Source organism: Lethenteron reissneri, chromosome 19 (assembly GCF_015708825.2).
Source record: "Lethenteron reissneri isolate LAM-NWPU_2019-01 chromosome 19, ASM1570882v1, whole genome shotgun sequence".
Taxonomy (NCBI): Eukaryota; Metazoa; Chordata; class Hyperoartia; order Petromyzontiformes; family Petromyzontidae; genus Lethenteron; species Lethenteron reissneri.
In genome coordinates, this window is record NC_083797.1 from 5,745,549 (window position 1) to 5,767,487 (window position 21,939).

The following is a 21,939-nucleotide window of genomic DNA, read 5'->3' on the forward strand; positions in this document are numbered from 1 at the left end:
AGCATTGCGGCTCCCGCGGGCCACGCCGAAGACGCGGAAAGGTGCGGTGGTGCTGCGGCCCCCATGGGCCACGCCGTAGGCGCAGCGAATTGTGGCTGAGTTGCGGCCCCCATGGGCCACGCCGTAGGCGCAGCGAATTGTGGCTGAGTTACGGCCCCCATGGGCCACGTCGTAGGCGCAGCGAATTGTGGCTGAGTTGCGGCCCCCATGGGCCACGCCGTAGGCGCAGCGAATTGTGGCTGAGTTGCGGCCCCCATGGGCCACTCCGTAGGCGCAGCGAATTGTGGCTGAGTTGCGGCCCCCATGGGCCACGCCGTAGGCGCAGCGAATTGTGGCTGAGTTGCGGCCCCCATGGGCCACTCCGTAGGCGCAGCGAATTGTGGCTGAGTTACGGCCCCCATGGGCCACGCCGTAGGCGCAGCGAATTGTGGCTGAGTTGCGGCCCCCATGGGCCACGCCGTAGGCGCAGCGAATTGTGGCTGAGTTGCGGCCCCCATGGGCCACTCCGTAGGCGCAGCGAATTGTGGCTGAGTTGCGGCCCCCTTGGGCCACGCCGTAGGCGCAGCGAATTGTGGCTGAGTTGCGGCCCCCATGGGCCACGCCGTAGGCGCAGCGAATTGTGGCTGAGTTGCGGCCCCCATGGGCCACGCCGTAGACGCAGCAAAGTGTGAAGGCGCCTGCGCTTTCGCGACCCACCGGTCAGCGGCGGCGTACGAAGCCACGGCGTCGTCCCGCGACGCGGCGAGGGACCACGGCGTTGCAGCCTCAACGGGCCACGCCGAAGACGCGGCGGTGTAATTCGGGCCTGCAGCGGCCCCCGCGGCCCACCCCGCCGGCGCAGCGAGGTGCGGGACAGCGGCCGCAGCCGCGGCAACCTCTCGCGATGCGGCGAGGCACCACGGCGTTGCGGCCTCCCCGGGCCACGCCGAAGACGCGGCGGTAAAACACGGAGCCGCGGTGGCCCCCGCGGCCCTCCCCGCCGGCGCAGCGAGGTGCGGGACAGCGGCCGCAGCCGCGGCAACCTCTCGCGACGCGGCGAGGCGCCACGGCGTTGCAGCCTCCATGGGCCACGCCGAAGACGCGGCAGAATAACACGCAGCTGCGGCGTCATCCATGAGAAGGGACGCAGGCACGGCGAGGTGCAGAGCCGCGGCATCGCCGGTGTCCGGCCCCGTGAGCGCAGCGACAGGTTGAGCCGCGGCAGCACCCGCGGCCCATTCCGGCGGCACAGCGATGTACGGGGCAGCAGCAGCCGCCGCTGCCCACCCCGGCGGCCCGGCGAGGATGGCACGCGCGTACTTACCCTGGGCCCCCCCGGCGGGCGCCGCTTGATGTAGAGCCGCGTCGTCGCCGGCGGCTGGTCTCGCAGGAGCGGCGTGCCGAGAAATCCCGGCCGCGTCGGTGGAGAGACGCGGCGTCGCGGTCGCCATGGCAGCCGTAGCAGCGGCCGCATATGGCTCCCGAGCCAACATGGCCGCCGCGGATTGCGTCGCAGCCAACATGGCGGCCATTTCCGGTGGAGCGGTCGCTGGGGCCCCCCCGGCGGGTGCAGCTTGATGTAGAGCCGCGTCGTCGCCGGCGGCTGGTCTCGCAGGAGCGGCGTGCCGAGAAATCCCGGCCGCGTCGGTGGAGAGACGCGGCGTCGCGGTCGCCATGGCAGCCGTAGCAGCGGCCGCATATGGCTCCCGAGCCAACATGGCCGCCGCGGATTGCGTCGCAGCCAACATGGCGGCCATTTCCGGTGGAGCGGTCGCTGGGAAAACTGCGGCGCTTTCAACGTTGGCAGTTGACAGTTGCTCCCGTCCCGCGTGCGGGGCGGTTGGCTGCGTCCGCGCCTCCACCTCGGCCAACCTGGCGGTCAGCTGCCCCACCGCCTGCAGGAGCTGCTGCAGCAGAGCTGCGGGGACGCTCTCCGTCTCTGGCGGCGGCGGTGAGCTGGCACTCCCCGCAGCCGACTCCTCCCGCTCCGGCCCGCTCGTCTCCACGGGAACCGTCACCGGGGTCCCGGGCTCCGGGGTCACTGCTGGAGCCTCCTCTCCGCCTTCGGCGCCCTCCAAGTCATGTGCCGGTGGGTTCCTACGCCGTGCGCCCGCTTTATACATGTTGGCGACGGTGTAAACTTCTGACACCAGTTGTTGTGAAGTTACCGACGGACGTACTCGGAGACGGAGGTTGAGTTAGGGGCTTCCGCCAGGGTTTATTAACACTTATCACTATCCCTGGTTCCCTCTTTACCCCTTCCACTATCCCCGTTCCTCCAGTGACCCCGCTTACGTTACGGGGTCTCCCTTATATACCCTCGGAGGGGTGATGTCACGTGCACTGCCCAGCGCGTGCGACCCCACGTCCCGTGAGGTCACCGCACCTGACAGCGCACACGACGCCACCACTCTCCACTACTCCTCTACATCTCTGTCACCCTCACAGAGCTCGTATACTTACGCAATATCCTTCTCCAATATCCCCTCTCAGCACGTACACGTATGCCTTTTATCCACACAAATCCCTCAGTCACTCCTCCTGTCCATCCTTTCCAAATGAATAATACATTCCTGATTATTCCATCTCACAGTCAGCTCTTTAATCCTTTTAAATTGACCACTGTGTGGTTGTTTACCAAACTGGTGACAGCCTTAAAAAAAAAACACCTTCATGATGCCATAAGTGAACCACGATACCTCGCTGATATCGTCAACCAGCATAAACCATCACGCAGACTCCGGTCATCCTCACAGCAGCGGTCTTTGGCTGGCTATCGGCCAAAAGCGCTCGCCGTATCTCGCGCTTTCAGATGCGCCGTCTGGAACGCTCTTCCTTCCGATATTAGGAAGCCACCGGTGCTTTGTACTTTTAAATAATAAAGATTGAAAACTCATTTTTGTAACTGCTTTTGTGTTTAGTTTGTTGTCCTTCCCACACAACCTCCGATTAGCACGGTTGGCTAGGTACGATGCGAAATAAGTTGAACATACATACGTAAGATTTACGAGTCACTTAGATTCACGAATTTCACATTCAAGTCTGGCTGCCAGAAGATGTGTATTCCGTCGTCGATCTCACACACACACACCCACCCACGCCACCGCAGCAGCATACGTGAACGAGTTTGTATTCATGCGCAGACGCGCACACACAGTCTCCCTGGCACCCATGTCCCAAGCCACCACATATATGCTGTATCTGTGAAATCCAACTTGAACGTGTATGGGAATACATTTCTACCGCGAGGACTTACTACGCGAAAAGGTGTTCTATTGCACATGGAGTTCAAGAAGCTCAAGTTTATCCACATATGCACATGAGCACTGATCTGATCCCTCAGTGTGAGGGTATATGATAAAACATTATCTCGCTTAATATAAACGCTTTAATTAAAATGCATGTTTTTTTTCACTTTACAAGAAGTTGCATGCCGCTTTGCAACAATATTTTGAGCGTGTTACATTATCGTAACACGTGTAAAACGTTCTGATCGCAAGGATTTGAAACTAGAACGATACCAATTCGAGGTGGAGACGACAGTCAGTGCTGCCATCTCTTGGCCACCTCACAATCACAAGGCGACAACACCGGGCAAGCACTGGTGGGTGAGCCACTCTTACTCTCTTAAATAATTTACCCCCCCCGCCCCCAATTAAAAACTAGGCAAATTGATCTAAAGATTTCCTAACACCTGGAAATACAAACCAGGGCACAAAGGACAATTTTAAAAAAATGTAAACGTGTTTTGCTCTGAGAGTTATCAGTCGGCTTTTGTACTACTTATGCAACGTTTCTGAAAACAAATGTTTGTTAAAAAAATCATTAGATAATCCCTACAATTGCACGTTTTTCCCAACTAACTTGTTTGATATATACATATGTTAGACAGAAAAGCAGTGATGCAGCGGTTAGGACATTGAACTATGAATCAGTAAACCTGACTTCGATGGCTAGTGGTATATTTAATCCAGCCCTGTGCCTTCTCAATACTGACCGTTGTGGTCAAGTGGATGGACAAAGGAATACAAATGATGAATAATTTTTACATTGGTATTTTATCAGCTACTGTTGCTGCACATACATTATATATCCCTGTGTGGTCAGTTAAAAAGTAAAATGTATGCATGATTCAACCTACACGAGTAATCACTTATTTTCTCTAAACCCAAGCCAATCCATACAACAGTTTACATTTTATGACCAAAGATAACATCAATTTGGAAACTGTGGGTTTACAAATTACGAGAAAATGTCCGATAATTTACCCAGAATGCATTATTTCTTGAAAGTATAATGGTTTTGAGGGTAAACCCTTCAAAGCGATTATCCAGAGTAATCGAGGTTATAATTCAACTACCAACCAATTTGTCTTGCCTGCTAAAATTAATCATTTCAACCGCTTTAATAAATGTCAACGCTGGTTAGTTTACACGCCGATAGTAGGCAGAGTAGTCTCTGCCAATTTTTTTTGGATGCCCCTAATGGAATGATTTGAACGTTCGGAGTGAATTAATCGCAATGTTAAACAAAAGTATCGCACCCCCAGTTTTGTCTACGTTGCTGTGTGATGAAATATATTTTATGCATATTTGAAATGTTTCACGTATATTTCGTAAAATATATTAACATACATTGATATATAGATATTAATTGCCAATTTCTATGCAAGGTGTCTTTACAGTGCGATCAGTTTAAAACAACGTACATTTCCTATGCTTAATGAAAGTTGATCATGGAGGAAAGTGGTAGATGTTTCTCTATTCGCTTTTCATTAACGAGAAACATCCTTTATTTGTCTACCAATTTGACATTTTTGGCTTTGCATTTAAAATAGTACATCACTTAATCTTCGAATATCACTACAGCAGACAATTAGGTAAAAAAAAATTCGCAAAGTAAAATAAAATAAAAATCACGACGTTTCGGAGGTAACACAAGCTTCCGTCTTCAGGTGGAACAGTCACAGCACGATTGCTGTATCAAGTGATACAGCTATCGAAACGTCGTGATTTTTATTTTATTTTTATTTTACTTTTATTAATTTAAATTTTTTTTTACCTACGTGACTTTACCGAAAAAACCTAAGAATATGAATCCTTGCAGTCACGAAAGCTTCAAATCTAGAAGTAGACAATTAGTCTACCGCTTCTATGCAATACACATCCGCACATAATGTGCATCCTTGTTGCAAACAGACGTGCGCAAGTAATACGATTCGCATTTCGACAGCAGACTGTGTTTTGTGCAATTCACATTGTTCCCGTTTATAACCACAAGCCAAAGCGGAAGCAGAATGGGGATGTTGATATATTTCTCATAGCCTGCTGCCCTGCAAGCCACCATAACTTCGTATCTGAGCCCTGTCCATCACGTGGAATAGTCGCGTGCTAACGTACATCGAGGGGTGAGGCTAGAAACGAATACAATGGCTATTATGCTTTTGTCAACGATCCACCCACAATGGGCAGAATCGCTTTGAGAATGTAAATTTTTTACTTAAAACTTTTGTGACTGCAGGAATTTATATTCTTTGGTTCTTTCGGTAAAGTGACATAGATAGAAAAATAATAATAAAAATGAAGTGAATAAAAATAAAAAAAACATAAAAATTATAAAAACCAAAAAACAGTAATGTATACTGTAGCCTGGTTATTGTACTGGCAGTCTATAATGTAGACTGTAGCCTGGATATTAAGTTTGGTGAGTGTACTGGCAGTCTATGATGTAGACTGCAGCAACGGTTCTTAACCTTGGTGGGTGTACTGGCAGTCTATAATGTAGACTGTAGCCTGGTTTTTAAGCTTGGTGAGCGTATTGGCAGTCTATAATGTAGACTGTATCAATGGTTATTAAACAGAGTGAGCGTACTGGCAGTCTATAATGTAGACTGTAGCCTGGTTTTTAAGCTTGGTGAGCGTATTGGCAGTCTAAAATATAGACTGTAGCCTGGTTCTTAACCTGAGTAAGCGTACTGGCAGTAAAAAAAATAAAAAAAAATGATAAAAATATTAAAATAAAAGAAAAAATTATTAAAATATCACGACGTTTCGATCACAACACAAGCAGCCGTCTTCAGGAGGAAAGTGGAAGGTCACCGAAGGCAACTGCTTCTAATGTTTCAAAAATGGGCGTGGCGCAGGAGCTCCGCCAGCACAATGAAGTGGGCGGGGCATATGTGCCCTGGGGTAAGAAATAGGCCTCTGCAAGGTAAGGTAAATTTCGATTTAAAGCTTTCGTGACTGCAGGGATTCATCTTCTTGGTTCTTTCGGTAAAGTCACGTAGAAGGAAAATAATAAAATAATAAAAATAAAACATAATAAAATAATTCTCACGACGTTTCGGCCACAACGCAAGCAGCCGTCTTCAGGTGGAGAACAGGTCTGTCGAGAAAGCCATTCAGACTCTGGCTTCTCGACAAACCTGCTCTCCACCTGAAGACGGCTGCTTGCGTTGTGGCCGAAACGTCGTGAGAATTATTTTATTATGTTTTATTTTTATTATTTTATTATTTTCCTTCTACGTGACTTTACCGAAAGAACGAAGAAGAAGGTAAGGTAATTTAACCATTTTACCGAGTAAAAGGGTCAAGGTAAAGGGTAAAGATGTCGACATTCAAAGGGGTAAGGTAAAGGGTAGGGTAAAGGTAGCTCGGAAAAATTACCCGGTAGGGTAAAGGTAGCGCGACGTATTACCCGGTAAATACGGTGCCTTGGTTACCGCTAAAAGCTCCGTGGCGCAGTCCGTGGCCTCCATTTAATAAGTAATATTTAAAAAAACTTTTTTTTAACACGCTTTAATGAAATGTACTCGTAATGGCAGAACTCCACGACTCCAGGAAGTGGCCGCGAAGCTTGCCACAACGTCAGCGACCGTGGGCAATTACAGCCAACGTCAGTTGAGCGTGGACAATTAGACCCAAGGTGAACCATAAGATATAAAAAATATGGTTTAGAAATATGTTTTTAATTTTTAATGATAGAATATAATATTGTCATCAGTATGACATAAGTATACACAGTTTGCAGTCGATACCACATTGGTTAAAATTTAGTTACAAGATTTTAAGATACAACGACAACAACGACAATAACGACAACAACAGACAGAGTGAGTTCAAAGAAAGCGTGTAAAATTGGAATCATGGAGAGTATTCTATATGATAAAAGCGCTCTACCTAGCATTTACCGTTATAAACATTGTTCGTGTGTAGTAGTACCCCAGTAATTACCCTGTAATCGGGTAGTTTGTATGGGGTAAGGGTAAAAGGTAGGATCGTTGCTTTTTACCTTTCACCTTAACTGCTAAAGGGTAAAATGTAGGGTAAAGGTAGGCTCTTTGTTTTCACCTTTTAACTTTTACCTTACCTTGCCGAGGCCTAGTAAGAAAACAAGAAAAACAAGAAAACGAGACAAATTGAGTCATAACTTAACCTGTGCTCCTTTGACAAGAAAACAAATCAAATCATGACCCAAAGTGGTTGATGACATGTTTCCAATGATTGCTGAGTTTATAACCATCCTTTCGGTTGAAATTGTGTCTGTGTCTGTACATATGAATGGCTTCATGAACGAATCTTTGTTAATAGCTAGTGGGCTTGCAAAGTACCATCGTCTTTGAGAAATCAATTTCGTGTGAGCCAGCCGCATTCAAATAATGATCAGCCATGGCAGAAGTAATGGTCCTACCGTGTTTCAAATCTGCCTTATGCTCACGAACATGGCTACAACCGGTAATAAGGGAGAACCCATTGAGGTGCCTTCAGATTGTTTCTAGAATGTTCCATTCCAGGTGAAGAATGTATTGGTGAGGCAGTGTTTCACCAGGGCCGGTACATTAGCATTTAATCCTTGTTGGACTAAATCTTCAATGATTGCAATGGTATCGGGCACATGAACTTTGGTGAATAAATAAACTACATTGAAACTAACGAGCAAATCACCTGGGGACAATGAGATGTCCTTAATTGACGATACCAGGTGAGCTGAGTTAAGAACAGAAGAGGTGGTCTCGCCAGTGAATGGCTGCAAGGTCTCAGACAGATATCGGGACAGTTTGGAGGTGGGTGAGCCAATGGTGGAGATGATGGGACGAAGGGGTGTACCTTCTTTATGGATTTTTGGTAAGCCATATAATCTGGGTGGTCTAGCAGCAGAAGGTTTTAAGGAAACCCGTTTTATCTGTTTAATTAATGAAGCTGAATCAGTGATGATACTGTTTGTTTTTGTAACGAGGCTGTTGGTGGGATCTCTTTTAATTTTTGTGTGGCTTTCATCATTAAGTAGGTCCGGAATTTTGTTATTATACACGGTTCTGTCCATGATGACCATGGCATTGCCCTTGTCGGCTGAGAGGATGGCGATATCATCCCTCTTTTTCAATTGAGATAACTCAAAACGCTCATTCTTACTGATGTTGCTGACTGGTATCTTAGCGCTTTTGAGGGTTGCAGCTATTTCAGATCTTGTCACGTCTGCAGCGATGTGTCGCAAACTCTTAGGAGCTACGTCGACCTTGGCAATAATGTCATCCACTGGTATGTGTTTGGGGGTGACCGCAAAGTTCAATATTTTAGCTAAAACCGACTTTAGACCATCGGAAATTTGGCTATTTCTCAGATTAATAATACCCATGTCAACATATTATTGAGTCTTTCGGTAAAGTCACGTAGATAGGTTGAAAGTAAATAACAAAAAATAACGAAAAAGTCCGACGTTTTGATCGCAACACAAGCGGTCGTCTTCAGGAAAAGGGGGGTTAGCTTCCAAGGCAAACTGTTTACAAGGGTTTGAAATGGGCGTAGCCCAAATGTCAGCAGCCAATGATAATGTAAGTGGTGGGCAGCCAACCCGATGGTGGTTGGTTTTATGGGAAAAGTAGCACATAGATCAACATTAATCAGTTGAAGATGTCAACAACGTATAATATATTCGGTGGATTTAGGGTGACCTTATGCGCAGCATGCTTATCACCATCATCATGGTCATTGTCCACGGCCATAATTTATCCACTGTTGGTATTAACCATTACAGCACCCGGACTCAAACCATAAATATCTGCAATTGTCGCGTGTTAGTGAAATTGACTGCAACTGCTACAGTACAATTTTCAATAAGTATGATTGTGTCCCTGCTTTTGTAAAATGGTATATTTCTTCCACTAGACTCCACATTATCATAAAGTAACATTAACTGCTTTGCAAAAAAGCTCCATTAATTATTCAAAAACCCATAACAGTTTCAGATACCAAAATTAAATCCCCATTTCCGTGGTCTTGATGCTCATTACAGTGTTTTCGTGTAAAATATTTATGGTTTTAATTTAACCATTTAAGCTTCCGAGTCTCGGACTTTTTAGGAGGGCCCATCATTTTAAAGGCTTGGCCAATGCCATGAATATTTGTCATGCAGTATGAAACCAGAGTAGCTAGAGAAAAGTTTGCATACATCAAAACACTCGAATCTCTGTACCAAAGGATTCAAGCTGTTGTACCACCATCCTCTGTATAAATTGCAACCTCAGCCTGTGGAGTCGGCCCATCCTTCCTCCTGCTGTGATCGTAACGAAATAACAGGCCGGCTCAAAACATTCCGGGACGATTGATGTTAAGTTGCGTCGTGTTCTTGACCCTCCATTCGTATCACACGGCTGGTTGAGATGACTGAAGCAGGGACACGAGTGCGTCATGTGACGGCGACACTTTATTTAGAAACTGCTCTTCCAGGCAGCATTTGAGTCTCTATGTAACAATGAGGAGAGGCACCACAGCAGCTGACAACGCCAATGTTGAACCTCTCCATATCCATCCTGCCCAGAACTCAATTGGAGTCCGTTGAACATACACATTCTTTCTGACTTCTACGCTTGGCATAATGTGCACGAGTGGCTTAGTGTCCAATCCCTGAGTCACTATTGCATCACGTGGACTCTCACCTAACCTATGGTGACTATATGGCTGACAAGATGCCTCGCTACACGTGGAAAATTTTACCCTAATATGTAGCATTCTGTGGCAAGATACAGTACCCAAATCTAACTTGGCACCTCTGAACTGCAGCATGCTTCTGTGTATGCAATTGAACATGCAATTCATTACAGGTCAGCCAACACCGGCTATATCTGCAATAACTGCTAGTCCTAGTCAGTCACCCATCCAATTGTGAACTAGGATCAACTCTGCTTTTCCACCAATCAAAGGGCTGCCAGGTGAAAATTAGCATGTTAAAGATAGATTTGCATGTTAATGGAAGATCGCAGAGCCGCAACCAAGGGGTCAGCGTGCAAAGTGACCGTAAAAGCGCAAGTTTGAAATGGGCGTAAAGCACAACTAACAAGCTTCAAATCAAGATTGAGTAAGCACAACTAACATCGGAAGGTGATAGGATGGGAACATCATAGCCAATTATGACTTTAACTGGTTGATAACGTCCTTCCAATGATTTCTCAGTTTGTACCCATCTCCTCGGTTTAAATTGTGTCTTTGTCTATATATATATGGATGGCTTTATGAACGAATCTTTGTTGATAGCCATTGGGCTTGCAAAGTACCTTCGTCTAAGAGAAATCAATTTCGTGTGAGCCCACCGCATTAAAACAATGATCAGCCACGGCCGAGGTATTGGTCCTCCCGTGTTTCAGATCTGCCTTATGTTCACGAACACGGTCTGAGACATGTCGCTTAGTTTTCCCAATGTAACTACTGCTGCAGACACAGCTTAGTTTGTAGACACCGAGGTATTGCATGTCAGGGATCACATCCTTCACAACGTCTAACTTTTTAATGTATGGATCTGGTTTTTTCTTGGAAAGGAGGTTGAACTTGGAAATCAGGTTATCTTTACATTTAGCTGACATTGCAGTGGCTGATAATGCAGTCGTGTTATCTACATCTTCCCAATCAGATGTAGACATTTTTTCCGTCAATGTTAAGTGTGATTCAAGAGTGTCTTGTCTACATGATCTAGTTCAGTACAGAGCAGTCTAATTCTCTCTGAGATCAGGGCCAAGCTAGCCCTGAACAAGATTATTTTGGCATTGGAAGATGTGATAGCAGCAGAAGTCAGTATAAATGAGATTGGCATAACCTTAGAGTCAGAATTAGATTAGCTTTCTTGTCTCGGAGTTTGTTAAAAGATCTTATGGTTATGTGGAATTGAACAGACCAAACGGGTTTCCTTAAAACCTTCTGCTGCTAGACCACCCAGATTATATGGCTTACCAAATATCCATAAAGGTACACCCCTTCGTCCCATCATCTCCACCGTTGGCTCACCCACCTACAAACTGGCCCGATATCTGTCTGAGACCTTACAGCCATTTACTGGTAAGAACACCTCTTCTGCACTTAACTCAGCTCACCTGGTATCGTCAATTAAGGACATCTCACTGTCCCCAGGCGATTTGCTTGTTAGTTTCGATGTAGTTTCTTTGTTCACCAAAGTTCCTGTGCCCGATACCATTGCAATCATTGTAGATTTAGTCCAACAAGGATTGAATGCTGATGTACCGGCCCTGGTGAGACACTGCCTCACCAATGCATACTTCACCTGGAATGGAACATTCTACAAACAAACTGAAGGCACCCCAATGGGTTCTCCATTATCTCCAATTGTAGCCAATATTTTCATGGAAAATTTTTTGAGACGAATGCCATCTAGGCATCCACTCTACGCCTGTCCTTGTGGAAGAGGTACGTGGATGACACGTTTGTCATCTGGCCACATGGCCGACCGGCTCTGAACCAATTCCTCAATCACATCAATTCCATACATCCAGCCATCAAATTCACCATGGAGGTCAAAAAGGATGGCATGCTACCTTTCTTGGATGTCTTAATCAAAGAGAGAACAGATAGCTCAATGAGCAATTCTGTCTACAGGAAAGTAACCCATACTGATGCCTACCTAAAACCTGATTCGCACCACCATCCATCACATAAGAATTCTCTAATCAAAATGCTACACCATAGAACTCAATGTATTTCCGACCATGAACACATAACCAGTGAATTCAAACACGTAGACCAAGCTGCCAAGGCGAAGGGATATTCTGACCACACAATCCGCAAAGCCATCACCCCAACCGCGAGGAAGGAGCCATCTGAGGATCCAAAACCATCACCTTGCCATACATAGCAGTGATAACCAAAAATATTTTCAAAATCATAAACAAACACAAGATCCTGGTCCGATTTAACACAGTACATAAAATTCATGATCTGATCCCATCTGTGAAGGACAAAATTCCTGACATGCAATATCCCGGCGTCTACAAACTAAGCTGTTTCTGCGGCAGCAGTTACATTGGGGAAACTAAGCGACATGTCTCGGGCTGTGTTCGTGAGCATAAGAAAGATTTGAAACACGGTAGGACCAATACTTCTTCCATGGCTGATCATTATTTTAATGCGGCTGGCTCACACGAAATTGATTTCTCTAAGAGGATGGTACTTTGCAAGCCCACTGGCTATTCACAAATATTTGTTCATGAAGCAATCCATATGTACAGACACAGACAATTTCCAACGAGATGATGGTTATAAACTCGGCAATCATTGGAAAGATGTCATCAACCACTTTGGTTCATGATTTTATTTGTGTTTTGTCAAGGGAGCACAGGTTGACTTATGATTTGATTTGTGTGGTTTTCTTGTTTTTCTTGTTTTCTTACCCCAGAGCACATATGTCCCGCCCACTTCACTGCGCCGGTGGATCGCTTTTGTTGTGATCGAAACGTCGTGTTTTTATTTACAGTCTACATTATAGACTGCCAGTACACTCACCAAACTTAATAACCAGGCTACAGTCTATATTATAGACTGCCAGTACACTCACCAAACTAAGTAACCAGGCTACAGTCTACATTACAGACTCTCAGTACACTCACTCCGATTAAGAACCAGGCTACAGTTTACATTAGTGTATTTTTTTATATTTCTTTATTTTTCATTGTTTTTACTTGTATTCACTTTATTTGTATTAATAATTGTTTTCTATCTACGTGACTTTACCGAAAGAACCCAATAATTTGAAATGTTAATGTTTGTTGTTTGCGTTTTTTGTAAATGCATTGTAATATCACGGGAATAAACATTCACTAAACATAGGTTAATGTCAAAGAATATGACAATAAGCAGTGCTGTACATCCATTGAGGATACGAGGCATGGCTTGAGTTTTCAGGGGGGGGGGGACACGGGGGGGGCAACGCCCCTCCCAAACTTGATACCTTTATTAATTTATCTTCAGTAATTTGCAATTAAGATTAAAAATAACTAAAATAGTTATATGCACCCGCAATTCCGAACGTGAGGGGCAAAGCGAACCCCCCCCGCGCCCCAAAAAAAATATAGACGTCAAACTCAGCCTATGATTAAGATGCCCTTGACGGACTGACCTAAAGACTGATTTATGTTTAATTAACAATTGTCACATGCACGCTGCACCAGTGCTATCGCAAACACATCGATTAGAATGTCGTAATCAGATAACGCGTGCGCCGTGTGCCTTGCCAGGTGAGAGAGACGGGGGGGGGGGGGGGCTGCCCCAGCCACACACGTGCATGCAACCGAGAAAATGACACGTGGACCTTGCAAATGCGATGTCTATTCCAGATTTGAAGCTTTCGTGACTGCAAGGATTCATATTCTTAGGTTTTTTCGGTAAAGTCACGTAGGTAAAACATAAAAATTAATAAAAGTAAAATAAAAATCACGACGTTTCGGAGGCAACACAAGCTTCCGTCTTCAGGTGGAACCGTCACAGCCACGACAGCTGTATCAAGTAAATGTATCAAGTAAATGATACAGCTGTCGTGGCTGTGACGGTTCCACCTGAAGACGGAAGCTTGTGTTGCCTCCGAAACGTCGTGATTTTTATTTTATTTTACTTTTATTAATTTTAATGTTTTACCTACGTGACTTTACCGAAAAAACCTGAGAATATACGATGTCTATCTTACGGTTGAATATTCAATGGGGAAAATGGCAATGAGATGGCTGGCAATGATATTTTTTTGTTCTTTTCCCCTTTTTATGGTCATCCAAATTGTGCGGATTGGCGTCAGGTGACGGATGACCCGTTTGGAACGCTCGCAGAGCAAGTGCATCATCACACTGCCGTGTCATAGAGGGAGATGCACGGGAGCGGAGCCTATTGAAAACCTACTTCTGTGGGCTTCTAATCCACACTGGGGTGTAGCGGCACTTTCCCACCCACACCCCGCCGAAGAAAGTAATGTTGCTTCCACGTTAATAAAACTAAAGTATATATTTTTTTTAATTCTTAGAGCTCACATTTTGCCTAAAAAAATGTTTGCGGTTTTTTTTTTCGTGTGTTTATTGGTGGAGGAGGCTTAGAACATCAACTCACTGCACCTGAGAACCGAGTCTAATCACGGGGGTGGTGACCGCCCACAGATAAACCCAGAATCTCAGCAGAGCCAGCTTAGCTCTTTGACCCCTGAACCACACAGCTGGCTTGGTAGAAACATATTCATACAGGCACTAGGTTAGGAATTCCAGAAGAGCCAAGCTTGATTTTTATTTTTGTATGCTAGCAAACGGCACTCTTGTGTGTAGATTATTGCATTGTGTGTGTACTCTTCTCTGCAAAGTCAAGTTTTTGAAGAAGCACTTGTTAAACATTGGTTCAAACGTCTTCTTGGTTCTTTCGGTAAAGTCACGTAGAAGGGAAATAATAAAATAATAATAAATTTACATAATAAAATACAATTCTCACAATTGTACCGAAAGAACCAAGAAGATGAATCCCTGCAGTCACGAAAGCTTTAAATCGAAACATTGGTTCAAACGTTTTTCTTTTTTTTTTCAGAGGAAAACCGTTGTATCTTTTTGTGAAAACTTTCTCTGGGTAAATGTTTCCTCGTGGGGAATTGTAAAAGTCTAAATAAAAGTCGAATTTGAAATTACGATGGATGCACCCCGCTCACACCCTCTTAAGCAGAACAGTGCTCCCTTGTGAATGCTGCGTCGCTCATCTCAATACAAAGAAGAAGGAAAAAAAAGACAACCCATCCTCCACCTCCCCTGCGAAAATGTGGTGGAGTCTCACATTCTCTGACCTGCCAGTCATTTAATTACTTCGGCTGAAGCCACTTTGTTCTGGATGCGGCACGCTAATGAGCAGGAGATGAAGTGGGCGCTGCTGCCGGCTGCATGGCCATCTTATTAGAGGAGTTTATCAGTAATACATTTTAATAAGAGTCAGCCATTTAGACATAGAAGCCCGCAAGGACTAGAATCTTAGAAAAGTAGCACATGGATGAATTTTAATCAGTTGAAGATGTCAACAACGTATAATATATTCGGTGGATTTAGGGTGACCTTATGTGAAGCATGCTTATCACCATCATCATGGTCATTGTCAACGGCCATAATTTATCTATTGTTGGTATTAACCATTACAGCTCCCGGACTCAAACCATAAATATCTGAAATTGTCGCGTGTTAGTGAAATTGACTGCAACAGCTACAGGACAATTTTCACCAAATATGATTGCGTCCCTACTTTTGTAAAGTGGTATATTTCTTCCACTAGACTCCACATTTTCATAAAGTAACATAAGCTGCTTTGCAAAAAAGCCCCATTAATTATTTTAAAAACCCATAACAGTTTCAGATACCAAAATTAAATCCCCATTTCCGTGGTCTTGATGCTCATTACAGTGTTTTCGTGTAAAATATTCATGGTTTTAATTTAACCATTGAAGCAGCCGAGTCTCAGACTTTTTAGGAGGGCCCTTCATTATAAAGGCTTGGCCAATTCCATGAATATTTGTCATGCAGTAGGAAACCAAAGTTGCTGGAGAAAAGTCATGCATACAGTACATCAAAGCACTCAAATCTCCGTACCAAAGGATTCAAGCTGTTGTACTACCCATCCTCTGTATAAATTGCAGCCTCCTGCTGTGATCTTTAACGAAATAACAGGCCGGCTCAAAACATTCCGGGACGATTGATGTTAAGTTGCATCGTTTTCTTGACCTCCCATTCGTATCACACGGCTGGTTGAGATGACTGAACAGCGTCACGAAGCGGGAACACGAGTGCGTCATGTGACGGCGACACTTTATTTAGAAACTGCTCTTCCGGGCAGCATTTGAGTCTCTATGCAACAATGAGGAGAGGCACCACAGCAGCTGACAACGCCAATGTTGAACCTCTCCATATCCATCGTGCCCAGCACTCAATTGGAGTCCGTTGAACATACACATTCTTTCTGACTTCTAGGCTTGGCGTAATGTGCTCGAGTGGCTTAGTGTCCAATCCCTGAGTCACTATTGCATCACGTGGACTCTCACCTAACCAATGGCGACGATATGGCAGACACGTGGCCAATTTTACCCTAATATGTCGCATTCAGTGGTAAGAAACAGCACACAAGTCTAACTTGGCACCTCTGAACTGCAGCACGCTTCTGATTATGCAATTGAACATGCAATTCATTACAGGTCAGCCAACACCGGCCCTATCTGCAATAACCTGCGATTCCTAGTCAGTCACCCATCCAATTGTGAACCAGGCTGAAACTCCGCTCAGTTTCCAAAGTTCGATAAGATCAGGCACATTCAGGGTGATTTAGTCATCAGTCATGAAATGTTTTAAAGTTGCGTTGATTAGCCTACTCATATTCCATGAAATCTATCAACTTCAATTAGTTTGCGAATTATTTAAAGGGAAATGTAATTACGTTACGTGTTTTAATTAGATTTATTTTGCACAATCTATCATGTACGTTGTACACTCTGTGGGTTTTCAAGTCTCAAGTACTTATACATGTACATACACATTAACACTTGAACTGAAAAGTCACGAGAAAAAATATAATTGCAAGGGCAATTAAACCGAAGAGTTCTGCACCATATTGCAACTAAAATATTCAGTGATTAAAGTAATGGAATATTGCACTGCATTGATTTTGCTTAATGCAGTTTGAGTTTTGCTGTACACTGACAAATATGATTGTAAATTATGTAATACAAACTTGATTTTAAGCTTTCGTGACCTCAGGAATCCATACTCTTTGGTTCTTTCGGTAACGTCCCGTAGATAGAAAATGTATAGATTATATCTACGTGACTTTACCGAAAGAACCAAAGAGTATGTAATACAAAATTCTAAATAATATGTAGCATCGTAAATATAAATAACAAAATAGATAAGCAGACAGTGCCTCCTTCATACATATAAAGGATACATTGTTGGCTCGCTAATTTTGTGATTTATATTCTACCCAATGATGCTAATTATTATTTTAGGGGCCGTCCAAAAATGGCGTCACGCACCTAGGGGGGGGGGGGGGGGGTCAGACATTTGTGACGATGTGTGACGAGGGGGGAGTTTTGAGAAATGTGACGTCACATAAAAATGCGCAACTTTAAATAAATATAGACAACACGTTCTACTTAATTAGATAGACTTTTAAATAAATGTTTTGTCCTACAACATCAGAGTGCAGCGGCACATTAAATACGCACTACAATGACAATAGTCTAAAGCCATTTGAAGCATGTTTTATTTTTGGGGGGGGCAGAGTTTTGTGACGTCATATGTGAGGGGGAGGTCTGACATTTTGTGACGCCGTGTGACATAAGGGGGGGGGGGGTCAAAAATCGTCCAAAATCGCGTGACGTCATTTATGGACGGCCCCTTAGTTATGTATTATCAAGCTAGGACAGATCTGTTAAAGAGACTGTCTGCCTATTTTTTGTTTATTTTAATACATTTGAAAAAATTACGTAGTTGCAATGTTTATTTGTAATCCGAATGATATCAAGAAATCTACTTGTGAATATCTTCTCTCAGAAATGTAGATAGTTGTGATTCTCATATCACTTGCCACTGACGTTTGTCATCACCAGAAATTGAACTCAGGGCGTTGCCCACTGTACTACCGCTACACCAATAAATAATGAAGTGCTGAAAACCATTTGTTTTCCATGGTGTGCATGTGTCAACACATTTTCCACTCCTTTAAACAGCGCTGAATTTCCTGTCAGGTTATGCAAATGTACTCAGATTTTTCTCAATCCACGTGGAGCAACCAAAACCAAAGGAACACCGCTTATTTGCTCAATGAAATCACCTTGTGCTTCGAGTACACGATTCGAGTTTGGTACAGTGATCTTGGGCTGTTGTTATTCACGACCCAAAGACATATTCAGGCACACAATAGCTGTGGACAATGGATTTCAAAACGATGTCTTCATCACTAAAATCTTGTTCTAGCAAAGCACTTTCGGAGCTATCTGTCACTAATTTTAATTCAGGACAGTCGCCATCTGCTTGGTTACATATTCAAATCATGTGCTTGAATTATTATTTCCGTTGCTCTACTTCAAAGGGAAATTAGATTTAAGCAAATCCATGTTTTGTGTTTTAAATGCATGCGGGCTCACTGGAGGAGGGGGGTGGGGAAACCTTTGCTATGCACACTATTTACGCGGTTGTTTACGTAATATACTTTTTCTGCTGACATTCGGTATTGTACAATCGTCATTGCCACATTCAAATTGGTTCAAATCGGTTCAAGTTGATGCCCTTTAGTGCATTGCATTGAATAACCATAATGTAACGTGTAAAGGTGCAGCGCTGCTCATGCCACTTTCGACAGGAATATCTTCACTAGAGGTACCTATAGAGCCGCATGAGGTTATTTGGACGACTTTTCCACACAACTTGGAAGAGGTTAGAGTTCCCACACTTTACTCCACCACATGCAAAACTGCCGATCACCTGTGGTGGACACAGGTTGGGAGGGGGGGCGGGTTAAGAAAGCTGCACTGTTCTGACGAACCAGACTCGTGCACTGATTTTGCACCTCAGGAATACATGCCCGGATGGCACCAGGCATTCACAATAGAGATAGTCTACATAAAGCAGACGTCAATTCTGTATCTATGAATAAATAATAAACGAAGTTCATCTTCTTGGTTCTTTCGGTAAAGTCACGTAGAATGGAAACAATAAAAATAATAAAATAAAACATAATAAAATTATTCTCACGACGTTTCGGCCACAACGCAAGCAGCCGTCATCAGGTGAAGACCAGGTCTGTCGGGGAGACAGCGTCATCAGGTGAAGACCTGGTCTTCACCTGATGACGGTTGCTTGCGTTGTGGCCGAAACGTCGTGAGAATAATTTTATTTTCTTATTTTTATTGTTTCCATTCTACGTGACTTTACCGAAAGAACCAAGAAGATGCATCCCTGCAGTCACGACAGCTTTAAATCGAAAAGCTGCACTGCTTTTTCAACAGCCACGCCAGAAGATCGAACCGGTGACGTCTGGATTGCAAGTCCAGTGTGATGACCATTACACCCCAGCAGCATCCACAATCTCATATAAAAGTGAGCAAATGCATTGAATGACATTCCAAATAAACGCTGGTATATGTTGGGGCAATGCTTGTCAACGGTGGAGAGATGTTAACTCCCTCGCCTGGTATAAAGGAGGTCATGGATGTCATCCAGACCCTGATGCCTGTATATTTGGAGTTTGCATGCTCTTCCTGTGATCGCGTGGATGTTACTCCGGGTCCTCTGGGTGTTCACTCCACTTTTAGAAACATGCGTTTACATTATTTGGCAGCGATTAATTTCCACGTGGTAAGCCACTTCGTTGAGCTATCATTTGTGGCCAGGTCGCTTCTGAAAAAGAGCGATATAGATCGGTGGGCCTTACCTGGTAAAATAAAAAAATACATATTTTTTGTCAACGTGTTCAATTTGTATAATATGTGCGAGAGCGCATTCCTGCACCTGTTAAATATTGGCAAAAAAATAAGCAATGATGTTAAAACATTATCGCGTATGAATGATATGTTAATATACTGTGTTTGTGACTGCAACTGTTACAGCAGATGGTCGACACACTTTGCTTATTTATGATTTCCTTTATTTACTTTTGTTTCGACGTTGTGTTGACAATCTGACATTCACATTTCCAAACTGAAAAATGTGAAAATAGGATGTTGCTTTGTTCAAGGAAATTTCCTGCCGTCTTTTAAATCTGTTTTCGGACGTCAAGATGACAATGTAACAATACGAGCAATAAATATACCAGTAGCAAATTGGATGTGACGCCCAAAATATTTTTCAAACTTTTGTTTCCTGAATTTTACTGGGATTCCCTTCACACGTACACATGTGTGCATGTTGAACTTCTTTCGCACCATACATAGCCAACCGTGCTCATTGTAGGTGCGGGCAATGCATCTGCTGCTTGTCTCTCGTGCATTGCAGCACATATTTACGCGTGGGACGTGTTTGTTTTCGCGCATCTTTTCCACAAGATAAATATTCCCACCGCAAGATTTGTGACGAAATGATTTCGTGTAAAGTCGCTACGTTAAAACCGCATGCTTCCAAAACCAATGGCAAAATGTAAATGTTACGTGATTATAACTATAAAAAGCATGGTCTGGGAAGATGACCCGAATTGACTTGTCTCAACAAACGCGAATTCACAATGTACCTACTGAGAACTGTCAAAATGCAAGACAACTTTTCGGATCGTCGTACTTGTATTCAAAGAGAATACGTGAGATGCGTGAAAGTTAATGAACGGCAAGCTTAGGGTGAAAAATCAGCCAATTCCACTGACGTCAAGCCAGGCTCAGCATACAGCCACAGCAGGGAACGGTCTTATCAGCAGGAGCCAGAGGCAGCCAGAGATCGCAAATGCCCTATTAGAGTGAGACATGCCAATGCTATAATTTTCCAGCCATCTGGGGTCACAATCAAAGAGGTGATTTAAAAATGCTGTAAAGTTCATCGTGATATTTAACTACAATTTTACGTGCAGCAAATATTTGCAAAGTTAATTACAAATGACTCAGAAAGCATAATTTAAGTGGCCCCTTTTTTAGATGCTGGAGCATTTTTTTTACTTTAGTTTTAAAATCGTTCCGTGGATTTCGAACAAAAATACAGTAGGACGTTTACCATAGCTTCATCATTACAGTAGAGCACATTCGATCATATGCTGCATTGGAATTTAAAGTGTTTATTTTCCCGATTGCTTACATAAGTGTAAACAATTACGATGCGCAAATAGGCCCCGTTCAATGTGAATTACTTATTCATTACGTGTCACCCAGTTAATTACTGGCAACTTTAATTTGCAAGCTGTGTCTTGACCTTTGCAGTTTTAATACTAAACAAATGTACATAAAACACGAGCACAGCTGTGCCGGTCATGAACACTGACAAATAGAGTTCAATAAAGGTCAACATTTACCAGGAAATAATACTGCGTACGCTCTATTGCTTCTTGACCTGAGAAAAAAAATCAAGTGATAACATGCACAGTCCAGTGTGCATGTGAGGTGAAGGAAGGTAATGAAACATGATATGTGTGTCTATATACTTCTTAACAAAAGCATTTGCAGTCATATAGAGGATAAAAAAACACATGAATATTACATAGAAACAAATTCATTATTTAGTATTTATAATAGCAGGATAATATTTTCATGACCACCAATGCACTTTAATAGAGGGAGAATTGAGGCCGTATTAAAAGTTGTTATGGAGAATAGACTGTGTTTCTATAGTGAGTACTGTCTTTTTGATATATAGTGGATGGTGGAGGCTGAAAAAAGTCAAAATATAAAACAGATATTTTCAATTCCTTAGCAAAGTTGTATTAAAGTTACACAAATTATCCCATGAGTATAAGTGGGTTGCAGCAGTGGTGTAGTAGTTAGCACACTTCACTATGAGCCAGGCCACCTGAGTTTGACTCCTAACCTTTAAACGGGCACTACCAAATTGTTCCTGTAACCTCCCTCCCTTCAACCTTGCATCGACTCGCGTGGTGAAATATGGTCAAACACCCCCCATGACCGATACGGTGGATTGATAAAGGGCCGTGATTTTTGTTTTATTAGTTGGGAGCCAAATCAAGTTCACAATGCTCTATTGCATCACGTGCAGCA